The sequence below is a fragment of the Bufo bufo genome, chromosome 2, assembly GCF_905171765.1.
Source record: "Bufo bufo chromosome 2, aBufBuf1.1, whole genome shotgun sequence".
NCBI lineage: Eukaryota > Metazoa > Chordata > Amphibia > Anura > Bufonidae > Bufo > Bufo bufo.
The window spans coordinates 443,443,051-443,457,645 of record NC_053390.1 but is presented as its reverse complement, the minus strand read 5'-3'; positions in this window follow the sequence as shown (position 1 = coordinate 443,457,645).

Here is a 14,595-nt window from a genome sequence, read left to right as displayed (position 1 = left end):
CATCGGATAGACTTGCTGCACGTAAAGCTATCTAACAGGTCTCTCTGTTTTCCTCTATGTATGTTGTTGTTTGGCAGGGTCTCACCTCTCCTCAGGTGTCGCTTGTTATCAGTGATGAGGCTCTATTTAGATCCACCTCACACTGCTGACCATGTGGTTTATAGTTTCTGCTTGGAGTTGCTAGTGTTGGTTTGTCTGGGATCTCCTGCTTCTCCATACATCTCTAAGCTAATTACTTGTTGCCTTAACTGTTTCTTTTATCTGGTGTGTGTTGTTTCTAGGCCTCAGGGAGACACAGGTTCCTTCATTCTGGAAGGAACCAGCTGTCTCATCCCCTGCTACCTATCCTAGGGCTCGACAGTTTTAGCAGGGCTTTAGTTATCCAGTGTATGAGTATTTCCACCATAAGGATCTGCTCATACTGGCAGGAGTTAGGGGAAGGCCTAGGGATTACTAGGAGGTCACCGCCCTCTTCCTTAGCTTTTGAGGCCTAGATTGTTGTCTGTTAGTTGTGGTGTGTATTTGGTGTTTTCCCTTCCCCTTAACCTGTGACACACTGGCTCCCTGTATAAGCATCAGCATCAGAAGTCAGAGATCATAAAGTGTCATAATGCATAATCCTAATCAGTGACATCATAAAGCATAAATAATAAGCTGCGGCATATACTGCAGATCATAAGCAGCGATATAATAACTCACTGATTAGCGGTGACATCACAGAAGTCAGAGGTCATAAACAATGACATCATATCTCACAAATCATTAGAAACCATAGATCAAAAGCATTGACATAGCTGATCATAAGCAGTAATAGCACACCTTACAGAACACAAGCTGTGATATAATAACCCACTGATCATAAGTGACATCATAAGCAGTGACATCATACCTTACAGATCATAAGCAGTGACTGCAAATAAGCAGTGACATCATAACTTCAATTATATGCAATGACATCATAACTCACTGATCATAAGCGGTGAGACTGTAAATTTTTTAATAAATGGCAAATACATTGGAACCACACCAAAATTCTCCGAGGGGCATCAATGAAACTGTATAGTGGTGTTTAGAAGTCGTAAATTATGTTCTACTTTACACCAGTTTGATAAATGACCCCAAATATATGTGGATGGGGTTTTGAAAACCAGTGGCTTACCTACCATAAAGGCAGCCCAAGCGACTGGTATAAGGGCCTGTGGAGAGAGGAGCCCAGCACTGAACTGCTTTTTTCTCCTCAGACATACTGTAGATTATCTGCATATTTCATCAACAGCTATTAGGGGAGCTCAATGCTTAATGATTTTCCAACTTTCTTTATTCAATAGTAACTGTGTAAATTCTTATGCACTGAGCTCACCCTAGTGGTGGCTGAAGGCAGTCAGTTTTATAATATACTGTGTGATGGGAAGCATACAATTTATCTATGTACATAGCCCTTTGAGGGCTTGTTTTTTACTGAACAAGTTATATTTACCTATAGCCCATTCCGCCATTGTTTTTTTTCTTTGTTTTATTTTTTACATTTTCATCGTACTTTATGAATATTTTAGTTTTATTCTATATGTTAAGATTATACTGATATTAAATATGTATGCGATTTTTATATATTTTACAACTTTTGCATAATAGCATAGTTCATAAAAAATATATAATTTTTGCCTCATTCTGAGAGTCATAATATTTTCATTTTCCTGTCAACAAACCACAGCATCATAAAGGTTGTTGTTGGTTTTTTTTTGTCAGGGATGGGTTATTTTTATTCAGTAGTACCATTCTGAGGTACATATAACAGATTACCTTATATTTTAAGGGGATTAATGGGGAAAAAAAGCAATTCTGCCATTAATTTATTTTATATGCTGTTCACTATGCGGCAGAAATAACTTTTTAACTTTCATATACATGATGTCATGAATGCATATTGTATTAGTAGTAGTACCAAACTTGTATATTTTCCTTACTTTTACTATGTGCTGTTTTGCTCACTTTTTTAAAATTAAACTATATACAGTTGCAAGAAAAAGTATGTGAACCCTTTGGAATTATATGGATTTCTGCACAAATTGGTCATACAATGTGATCTGATCTTCATCTAAGTCACAACAATAGACAATCACAGTCTGCTTAAACTAATAACACACAAAGAATTTAATGTTACCATGTTTTTATTGAACACACCATGTAAACATTCACAGTGCAGGGGGAAAAAGTATGTGAACCCTTGGATTCAATAACTGGTTGAACCTCCTTTGGCAGCAATAACTTCAACCAAATGTTTCCTGTAGTTGCAGATCAGACGTGCACAACGGTCAGGAGTAATTCTTGACCATTCCTCTTTACAGAACTGTTTCAGTTCAGCAATATTCTTGGGCTGTCTGGTGTGAATCGCTTTCTTGAGGTCATGCCACAGCATCTCAATCGGGTTGAGGTCAGGACTCTGACTGGGCCACTCCAGAAGGTGTATTTTCTGTTTAAGCCATTCTGTTGTTGATTTACTTCTATGCTTTGTGTCGTTGTCCTGTTGCAACACCCATCTTCTGTTGAGCTTCAGCTGGTGGACAGATGGCCTTAAGTTCTCCTGCAAAATATCTTGATAAACTTGGGAATTCATTTTTCCTTCGATGATAGCAATCCGTCCAGGCCCTGACGCAGCAAAGCAGCCCCAAACCATGATGCCCCCACCGCCATACTTCACAGTTGGGATGAGGTTTTGATGTTGGTGCGCTGTGCTTCTTTTTCTCCACACATAGTGTTGTGTGTTTCTTCCAAACAACTCAACTTTGGTTTCATCTGTCCACAGAATATTTTGCCAGTACTGCTGTGGAACATCCAGGTTCTCTTGTGCAAACTGTAAACGTGCAGCAATGTTTTTTTTTGGACAGCAGTCGCTTCCTCTGTGGTATCCTCCCATGAAATCCATTCTTGTTTTGTGTTTTACGTATCGTAGATTCGCTAACGGGGATGTTAGCATATGCCAGAGACTTTTGTAAGTCTTTAGCTGACACTCTAGGATTCTTCTTCACCTCATTGAGCATTCTGCGCTGTGCTCTTGCAGTCATCTTTACAGGACGGTCACTCCTAGGGAGAGTAGCAGCAGTGCTGAACTTTCTCCATTTATAGACAATTTGTCTTACCGTGGACAGCAAGGCTTTTGGAGATACTTTTATAACCCTTTCCGGTTTTGTGCAAGTCAACAATTCTTAATCGTAGGTCTTCTGAGATCTCTTTTGTGCGAGACATCATTCGCACCAGGCAATGCTTCATGTGAAAAGCAAACCCAGAACTGGTGTGTGTTTTTTATAGGGCAGGGCAGCTGTAACAAACACCTCCAATCTCATATCATTGATTGGACTCCAGTTGGCTGACACCTCACTCCAATTTGCTCTTGGAGATGTCATTAGTCTTAGGGTTCACATACTTTTTCCACCTGCACTGTGAATGTTTACATGGTGTGTTCAATAAAAACATGGTAACATTTAATTCTTTATGTGTTATTAGTTTAAGCAGACTGTGATTGTCTATTGTTGTGACTTAGATGAAGATCAGATCATATTTTATGACCAATATGTGCAGAAATCCATATAATTCCAAAGGGTTCACATACTTTTTCTTGCAACTGTATATCATTTTTTCATTATTCCATTATGAAAATTGACTGTGCAATCCTCTGATAGCTCATATACTACATTGCAATACTACTCTTTTGCAGCATATTGTTGCCTGTCAGTGTTTTACTGATAGGAAAATTAAATGGAAGATCAGCGGCATCTTCCCCGAGTAATAGCAGTTGATTTTGAGGCAGAATCTCTAACAATCATTTGATCACTGTCATAGTGAGTCAACCAATTTAACATGAAAGATTTCAGTCTTTTTTCATTGTAGCATCAGTTGTAATGAGGGTGATATTAGTAGGCTTAGAAACAACTATACTGTTTCTATGCTGACAGTGCCACCAGCACAGGAGGAGTGGTACATCAGGTATAGGAAGGTTTTGAGTCATCATAAAAATTATGTCTTAATTTGCAACTTGATTTCCTAAAACAATATAAGAATCTGGGGAGTCATATTCTTTCAAACAACATTGTAACAATATTTCCCCTGTTAGAATTTAACAAATGACATTAAGCTTTGAATAAAGGTAAGATGTGGGCAGGAAACCTTGAGTCTCATACTTAAAGGAAACCTCTCACCATATAGAGTCAGTGCAGTCTGCAGGCAGCACATTTTGGAGAAGGAGGAGCTGAGCAGATTGATGTATAGATTTATGGGAAATTATTCAGTGTAACGTATAATTTATTTATTTCAATTGCTGCTCTTTCTATGCTTAGGAGTCATGTGGGCAGTCTTACTGGTCTGGCCGTTCACTTCCTGCCTGCAGCCCTCTCTACTTCTAGGGCCCGTGAGCTCTCTCTGATTCTTAAAGGGCTAATGCATGTGCATCACAATTAATCCCAAATCAATGGCTGCCTGACCTTTCCCTGTGGGTCAATGCCTGAGCAATAGGTTCTCTAGACTGCTAGTGCCTGCGAAAGTCTGCAGTTTTTTCATTCTGATTTTCTGTGCTTGACCTCTATCCACCAGATTTGACCTACTGCTACCTGACTTCACTTCTGTGTAAGTGACATATTTACCGTGAGCTGAGATGTCTCAGAAACAGAGTACAGCAACAACTTGCGCCCTTACTCCGGTGGTCAGGGAAATTATGTGAAAATCTGTCCTCTTAAGTCAGAAAACTCCAGTGCCTAGGGTCGGGAGGAGAGATGACCCTAGGTTAAGATGACCTGTCTCCAAAACTAACAATTCTTGCAGTAACATCCGGTTCATTAAACAGGCCTTTCTGGATTCCAGTCCTGTTGGCAACATCTTGCATCAGGCCTTGGTGAAGTCTTTGACTGTAGCTTCTGTCAACTTAGAACCTATCAAGTAAGCTACTGTGTCTATGGATCTCCAGGTTGGGGTCCTGCATTTATAGAAGATCTCTTTCTAATTCTCCCAGAATCCATCAGTCCCCTCTTGCTCGGTTTACTATAGCTCCACCTCCATGCTCCACAATCAATTGGGACAACGATCAGGTTGTGCATTGGGGTCTCGATGCCACTCATGCTATTTAGCTACAGTGCAGACTTTTCTGAGGACTCAAGTGCCACAAAGCCACCAGGGACTGCCTTCCTCATATGCCAGTTATGCAGATGCAGCTATGCTGTTATATAGGTGTGATCTTCTTAATGGAACTACTGGATGTATTTCTGGAGCTCAATAATATTACAGGCTATAGCTACTAGAGAGGGGTCGTTGATCCAAGGAGTTATTCTGATTGCATGATTGGAGTCGGGAAGGAATTTTTTATTCCCCTAAAGTGGAGAAAATTGGCTTCTACCTCACAGGGTTTTTGGCCTTCCTCTGGATCAACTTGCAGGATAACAGGCCGAACTGGATGGACAAATGTCTTTTTTCGGCCTTATGTACTATGTTACTATGTTACTCCCTACAAGGTCGGGTGTATCTGCTGTCACTTCTTGAGACCCAAGCCATGTCAGACTACATTAAAGAGAACCTAGAAAAAGGATTCATTTACAAGCCTTCCTCCCGTGGCTGAGACTAGCTTCTACTTTGTTAAAAAAAAAAAAGGATGGCCCTGTTCAGTCCTACTAGCTGGGCACCCAGGGCTCTGAAAGACATTGAACTTTATTTCCCAACATTACTGCTGGCCAACACTTTCCTGGGATGTCCATGAGTATGTTACCTCTTGTGCCACATGTGCACAGACAGAATAAGTCCTCTAGGTAGGAGCCTGCTGGCCTGCTTCTCCATTTGCTATTGCCAGATGGCAACATGTCGTGATAGACTTTTTTACGGACCTGCCTCGATGCTCTGGATGTACCATAATCTGTGTGATTGTGGACCATTTTTCCAGAATGGCTTATTTTGTCCCTCTGACCAGCCTTCCTCCCACTCTTCATCTTTAGTTTCCTGGTCTGTGTTCTCATATAACAACCACTTAGGTGGGTCAACCCAATTCCTGAGTCCTTTTGAAGTTCTCAAACAAATCAACCCTGTCTGCTGTAAATAACGCCTTCCCTCTTCTCCACATGTTTCTCACCTCAGACCGTTGGTCCTCAATTGCTATTCCAGCCTTCAGTTTCTACTCCCACTCTGGTCACCCCAGAGGATAAGTTTGAGAGTTCTTGATGTTAAGAAGGTTGGGAAAAATACAGAACAGGGGTCCTGTGCCTTCCATATGAATTGAGCGGCAGGTTAAGCATGTGCTGTTCCACTCCATTCATTCTGCAAGGAACTGCTGGAGACAGTAGCATACAACGTGGCTGTCATTGACAGTCCCAGAGAGTGTGAATGGAGAGGCAGTGCACATGCTTGCCCTGCCTCACTATTCATACAGGGGCAAAGGACCCCAGTTCTTGTGATCAATGGGGGTCCTAGTGGTCAGACCCCCACTGATCACATACCTATCCCCTATCCTGTTTTTTTTCTAAGAAGGCTGGGGAAGCTCTACTAATGCATATTTATGAGTAGCCATGCTGTGTAAGTTAAATATTAATGAAATAAATAACCTTGACATAGTTCAGAGTATATGGCCTATAGTTAGTCTAACAACAGGAAATTCACTATGAATACAGCTAAAATGTCTGGTAGGGCATGCTGCATTTAATAAAACGGTACATTTATGCTTTCTATTGCTGCATTCCCAAGAAAAATATTTCTCATTCAATATGCAAATGAGCTGTTAAGTGCACTGAGGGTGTGCCTGAGTCCCTCAGTGCTCCTTAGAAGCACCACTGTTCTCTTCCAGACCCTCCCTCTCATAGTTGATGGACAGGATGAGTAGAGATTGTACAGCATGGTGCAAATGCAATATTACAGGAACAGAAGAGTATTAAAGCACCTGTCCCTTTCAATCAATTAGGAGAGGGAGGGGCTGGAAAAGAAAAGGTGCATCTAGGGGCTCAGACCCACCCTCAGTGCACTTAACAACTCTTTTCCTCAGGAAAGCAGTACTGATCACATCAATGGTCAAAACATCATATGCCTCAGAGGTATACTTAGCTTTCCTTCCCTGTGACGGTACACACAGACCAGGGCTGGCATCCTGCGTATGGCAATGGCGCTTGTAGTGTCCCTCATTGCCCTTTTTAAGCGCGCCCAGGATGCTGACCACACCTCCCTTTCCCTGTCACGTGACCACCGTGTGACCGCGTAACCGCGTAAAAAGCACAATGAGGGACACTACAAGTGCCGCTGCCATACTCAGCATGTGTGTACCGAAGAAAGCTAAGTACAGTCGTGGCCAAAAGTTTTGAGAATTACATAAATATTGGAAATTGGAAAAGTTGCTGCTTAAGTTTTTATAATAGCAATTTGCATATACTCCAGAATGTTATGAAGAGTGATCAGATAAATTGCATAGTCCTTCTTTGCCATGAAAATTAACTTAATCCCAAAAAAACCTTTCCACTGCATTTCATTGCTGTCATTAAAGGACCTGCTAAGATCATTTCAGTAATTGTCTTGTTAACTCAGGTGAGAATGTTGACACAGGCAAGGATATTGTGGCTACTAAGATTGCACCTCAATCAACAATTTATAGGATCATCAAGAACTTCAAGGAAAGAGGTTCAATTCTTGTTAAGAAGGCTTCAGGGCGTCCAAGAAAGTCCAGCAAGCGCCAGGATCGTCTCCTAAAGAGGATTCAGCTGCGGAATTGGAGTGCCACCAGTGCAGAGCTTGCTCAGGAATGGCAGCAGGCAGGTGTGAGCGCATCTGCACGCACAGTGAGGCGAGGACTTTTGGAAGATGGCCTGGTGTCAAGAAGGGCAGCAAAGAAGCCACTTCTCTCCAAAAAAACCCATCAGGGACAGATTGATCTTCTGCAGAAAGTATGGTGAATGGAATGGACTGCTGAGGACTGGGGCAAAGTCATATTCTCCGATGAAGCCTCTTTCCGATTGTTTGGGGCATCTGGAAAAAGGCTTGTCCGGAGAAGAAAAGGTGAGCGCTACCATCAGTCCTGTGTCATGCCAACAGTAAAGCATCCTGAGACCATTCATGTGTGGGGTTGCTTCTCATCCAAGGGAGTGGGCTCACTCACAATTTTGCCCAAAAACACAGCCATGAATAAAGAATGGTACCAAAACACCCTCCAACAGCAACTTCTTCCAACAATCCAACAACAGTTTGGTGAAGAACAATGCATTTTCCAGCACGATGGAGCACCGTGCCATAAGGCAAAAGTGATAACTAAGTGGCTCGGGGACCAAAACGTTGACATTTTGGGTCCATGGCCTGGAAACTCCCCAGATCTTAATCCCATTGAGAACTTGTGGTCAATCCTCAAGAGGCGGGTGGACAAACAAAAACCCACTAATTCTGACAAACTCCAAGAAGTGATTATGAAAGAATGGGTTGCTATCAGTCAGGAATTGGCCCAGAAGTTGATTGAGAGCATGCCCAGTCGAATTGCAGAGGTCCTGAAAAAGAAGGGCCAACACTGCAAATACTGACTCTTTGCATAAATGTCATGTAATTGTCGATAAAAGCCTTTGAAACGTATGAAGTGCGTGTAATTATATTTCACTACATCACAGAAACAACTGAAACAAATATCTAAAAGCAGTTTAGCAGCAAACTTTGTGAAAACTAATATTTGTGTCATTCTCAAAACTTTTGGCCACGACTGTATACCTCTGAGGCATATGATGTTTTGACCATTGATGTGATCAGTACTCTGATCCTGTTACACTTTTGCCTTATGTTTTGTATGTTTGATTATCGACCCTGTGATGTGAGGTGACAGGCCAGCCAGGAATATACTACTTGAGGGCTGCACCGCCGGGGTCACTGTTGCTTGTATCTTACACATTGGTCCCCTGATGAGTTGGATTGTCACCAACAAAACGCGTCGGGACATTATTGGGACTTTTTAACCTAACCACAAAATGGTAACAGGGTCTCTCACCATAGCTTGACGAAGCTGGACAGTCTCCATTGCGGCACAGGTACAAGTAGGGACTTTTTAGGTAATGAGACTTAGTGGGTTGATTTTGGTTGCGTATTGCTCTCTAACTGTAGGGATTCAATATATTGTAGGGTCAGGTAGTAAGAGACCCAGTATTAGCCACCCTCATACCCTTAGCTCAAGGTTATTAGTGGCGCAGCGATTATGCAGTTTGCATTACAATTTTTTAGGGAAATTTTTGTGAATAATTAATAAAAGTTATATATTAAGGTATCCTATTCAAATATGAGATAGTTTATGATCAATTTGGTTACCCATTGTTATTTAAGCATTGACCACTGCTCAATTTGGTTGTGTATATAGTTAATTGGCCATACACAATGGACTGAAGTAGGTTGATGGTTACCATAAACTGCCCCCCCATGTTCTGGGCCCCTCACAGGGAATATACTTACCCCACTCCCCTCTCCCTGCGCAATTCCTGCTCCCCGCATTGCCAATGCCGCTTCTCCCCGTGCGCCAATGAAAACATCTGGTGTCGGGAGGAGCAGCCAATGGCAGGCGGGGACAGGGACGGGCCTGCCTAGCATCACCGGTGACGCTAGGGAGGCTTGTCCCCATCCTCACCTGGCATTGTTTTTTTAATCGGCGCATGGGGAGAAGCAGCAGCGGTGGTGCCGGGACCAGGAGCGGCGCAGGTAGCAGGGTAAGTATATTCCCTGTCGGGCCCGGCACATGGGGGGGCAGTTTATGGTATTGGATAACCCCTTTAAAGAACCATTGCATGAGCAGTTTGTTTGTAAATTATCTTTACACCAAAGTAGTCGTACACATTTTAGTCCATAATGACTTTTACAGTCATTCAATCTGGAAATACATGCTCAATGACACCGTGACAATCTTTCGGAAAACCTTAGAACATTCTTTGAGGGAAAGATCCAGAATCTCTTGTTTTTTTAATGTGATGCATATGGGAGACATAATCGCAGCTAGTCTACACGCACTAGCTCAGGAAACACTGAGAATGAAAGCAAGATGGAGCCTGCAGAGGAGAAACTGTTATAAAATGTCAGATGCAAGTCATATAAAGGCGTGAATGATGGAATTTCAAGGAGCAATAAACCTATAAATGAATAATAAAGTAAACAGAAGATAATCTTACCCGCACTGCTAGAGGGTGTGCAGGATTTTCTGCATGTTCCTGAACAGTCTTGTAGAAATCCTACAGAGAACAGAGGGGTTAATTTCCTGTTGATCTCATTCATTTTTGGCTGGCAGACAGCTGAGAAGCAGAGCTCAACCAAGGGGATGAAATTGTCTTTGTTTCCTATAGCAGATGAGGGGATTTGGCTATTCCAGGGCCTTTAATATTGATTGGACCTGGGCAACCCACCACAACTCATCCCCCCCCCCCCTTGTACTTGTTCCGCTGATCCGCGGGCTGCGCGGGCATGAGTTCAGTCACTTCGGTGCGCAATTCCGTCCTGCGGCGCATGATCCCACGAGACCCGCAGCGGGAGGTCACGGGTCTCGCGGGACCATGCGCCGCAGGACGGGATTGCGCACCGAAGTGACTGAACTCATGCCCCCGCAGCCCGCAAGTAGCAGATCAGCGGAACAAGTACAAGGGGGATGGGGGGGATAATCTGTGGGGTTGCCCAGGGTCTACTCCCATCAATATTAAAGGGCCCAAGAAAAGATTTCTGCAGTGGTGGGGAAATGAAACATAACAGATATTGGAAAGTTACCGAATGTTGTATTATATAATGACTGCAGTCTGCAGTACTGCACTTCATTTGCGTAAACCAGAACACCCCTTTAAGCATGCCTTTAACCACCTCCGGACCGCTGTACGCACAGACGCGTCCTGGAGGTGGTTGATTCATTCCTCCTGGACGCGCCGGCGCGTCCTCTCGCGAGACGCGAGATTTCCTGTGAACGCGCGCACACAGGCGCGCGCGCTCACAGGAACGGAAGGTAAGCGAGTTGATCTCCAGCCTGCCAGTGGCGATCGTTCACTGGCAGGCTGGAGATGTGTTTTTTTTAACCCCTAACAGGTATATTAGACGCTGTTTTGATAACAGCGTCTAATATACCTGCTACCTGGTCCTCTGGTGGTCCCCTTTGTTTGGATCGACCACCAGAGGACACAGGTAGCTCAGTAAAGTAGCACCAAGCACCACTACACTACATTACACCCCCCCCCCCCCCCCGTCACTTATTAACCCCTTATTAGCCCCTGATCACCCCTGATCACCCCATATAGACTCCCTGATCACCCCCCTGTCATTGATCACCCCCCTGTCATTGATCACCCCCCTGTAAAGCTCCATTCAGACGTCCGCATGATTTTTACGGATCCACTGATAGATGGATCGGATCCGCAAAACGCATCCGGACGTCTGAATGAAGCCTTACAGGGGCGTGATCAATGACTGTGGTGATCACCCCATATAGACTCCCTGATCACCCCCCTGTCATTGATAACCCCCCTGTCATTGATCACCCCCCTGTAAAGCTCCATTCAGACGTCCGCATGATTTTTACGGATCCACTGATAGATGGATCGGATCCGCAAAACGCATCCGGACGTCTGAATGAAGCCTTACAGGGGCGTGATCAATGACTGTGGTGATCACCCCATATAGACTCCCTGATCACCCCCCTGTAAAGCTCCATTCAGATGTCCGCATGATTTTTACGGATGCACTGATAGATGGATCGGATCCGCAAAACGCATCCGGACGTCTGAATGAAGCCTTACAGGGGCATGATCAATGACTGTGGTGATCACCCCATATAGACTCCCTGATCACCCCCCTGTCATTGATTACACCCCTGTCATTGATCAACCCCCTGTAAAGCTCCATTCAGATGTCCGCATGATTTTTACGGATGCACTGATAGATGGATCGGATCCGCAAAACGCATCCGGACGTCTGAATGAAGCCTTACAGGGGCATGATCAATGACTGTGGTTATCACCCCATATAGACTCCCTGATCACCCCCCTGTCATTGATTACACCCCTGTCATTGATCAACCCCCTGTAAAGCTCCATTCAGATGTCCGCATGATTTTTACGGATGCACTGATAGATGGATCGGATCCGCAAAACGCATCCGGACGTCTGAATGAAGCCTTACAGGGGCGTGATCAATGACTGTGGTGATCACCCCATATAGACTCCCTGATCACCCCCCTGTCATTGATCAACCCCCTGTAAAGCTCCATTCAGATGTCCGCATGATTTTTACGGATGCACTGATAGATAGATCGGATCCGCAAAACGCATCCGGACGTCTGAATGAAGCCTTACAGGGGCGTGATCAATGACTGTGGTGATCACCCCATATAGACTCCCTGATCACCCCCCTGTCATTGATTACCCCCCTGTAAAGCTCCATTCAGACGTCCGCATGATTTTTACGGATCCACTGATAGATGGATCGGATCCGCAAAACGCATCCGGACGTCTGAATGAAGCCTTACAGGGGCGTGATCAATGACTGTGGTGATCACCCCATATAGACTCCCTGATCACCCCCCTGTCATTGATTACCCCCCTGTAAAGCTCCATTCAGACGTCCGCATGATTTTTACGGATCCACTGATAGATGGATCGGATCCGCAAAACGCATCCGGACGTCTGAATGAAGCCTTACAGGGGCGTGATCAATGACTGTGGTGATCACCCCATATAGACTCCCTGATCACCCCCCTGTCATTGATTACCCCCCTGTAAAGCTCCATTCAGACGTCCGCATGATTTTTACGGATCCACTGATAGATGGATCGGATCCGCAAAACGCATCCGGACGTCTGAATGAAGCCTTACAGGGGCATGATCAATGACTGTGGTGATCACCCCATATAGACTCCCTGATCACCCCCCTGTAAAGCTCCATTCAGATGTCCACATGATTTTTACGGATGCACTGATAGATGGATCGGATCCGCAAAACGCATCCGGACGTCTGAATGAAGCCTTACAGGGGCATGATCAATGACTGTGGTGATCACCCCATATAGACTCCCTGATCACCCCCCTGTCATTGATTACACCCCTGTCATTGATCAACCCCCTGTAAAGCTCCATTCAGATGTCCGCATGATTTTTACGGATGCACTGATAGATGGATCGGATCCGCAAAACGCATCCGGACGTCTGAATGAAGCCTTACAGGGGCATGATCAATGACTGTGGTTATCACCCCATATAGACTCCCTGATCACCCCCCTGTCATTGATTACACCCCTGTCATTGATCAACCCCCTGTAAAGCTCCATTCAGATGTCCGCATGATTTTTACGGATGCACTGATAGATGGATCGGATCCGCAAAACGCATCCGGACGTCTGAATGAAGCCTTACAGGGGCGTGATCAATGACTGTGGTGATCACCCCATATAGACTCCCTGATCACCCCCCTGTCATTGATCACCCCCCTGTAAAGCTCCATTCAGATGTCCGCATGATTTTTACGGATGCACTGATAGATGGATCGGATCCGCAAAACGCATACGGACGTCTGAATGAAGCCTTACAGGGGCATGATCAATGACTGTGGTTATCACCCCATATAGACTCCCTGATCACCCCCTGTCATTGATCAACCCCCTGTAAAGCTCCATTCAGATGTCCGCATGATTTTTACGGATGCACTGATAGATGGATCGGATCCGCAAAACGCATCCGGACGTCTGAATGAAGCCTTACAGGGGCGTGATCAATGACTGTGGTGATCACCCCATATAGACTCCCTGATCACCCCCCTGTCATTGATTACCCCCCTGTAAAGCTCCATTCAGACGTCCGCATGATTTTTACGGATCCACTGATAGATGGATCGGATCCGCAAAACGCATCCGGACGTCTGAATGAAGCCTTACAGGGGCGTGATCAATGACTGTGGTGATCACCCCATATAGACTCCCTGATCACCCCCCTGTCATTGATTACCCCCCTGTCATTGATTACCCCCCTGTAAAGCTCCATTCAGACGTCCGCATGATTTTTACGGATCCACTGATAGATGGATCGGATCCGCAAAACGCATCCGGACGTCTGAATGAAGCCTTACACGGGCGTGATCAATGACTGTGGTTATCACCCCATATAGACTCCCTGATCACCCCCCTGTCATTGATTACCCCCCTGTAAAGCTCCATTCAGATGTCCGCATGATTTTTACGGATGCACTGATAGATGGATCAGATCCGCAAAACGCATCCGGACGTCTGAATGAAGCCTTACAGGGGCATGATCAATGACTGTGGTTATCACCCCATATAGACTCCCTGATCACCCCCCTGTCATTGATCACCCCCCTGTCATTGATCACCCCCCTGTCATTGATCACCCCCCCTGTCATTGATCACCCCCCCCTGTCATTGATCACCCCTCTGTAAGGCTCCATTCAGACATTTTTTTGGCCCAAGTTAGCGGAATTATTTTTTTTTTTTCTTACAAAGTCTCATATTCCACTAACTTGTGTCAAAAAATAAAATCTCACATGAACTCACCATACCCCTCACGGAATCCAAATGCGTAAAATTTTTTAGACATTTATATTCCAGACTTCTTCTCACGCTTTAGGGCCCCTAGAATGCCAGGGCAG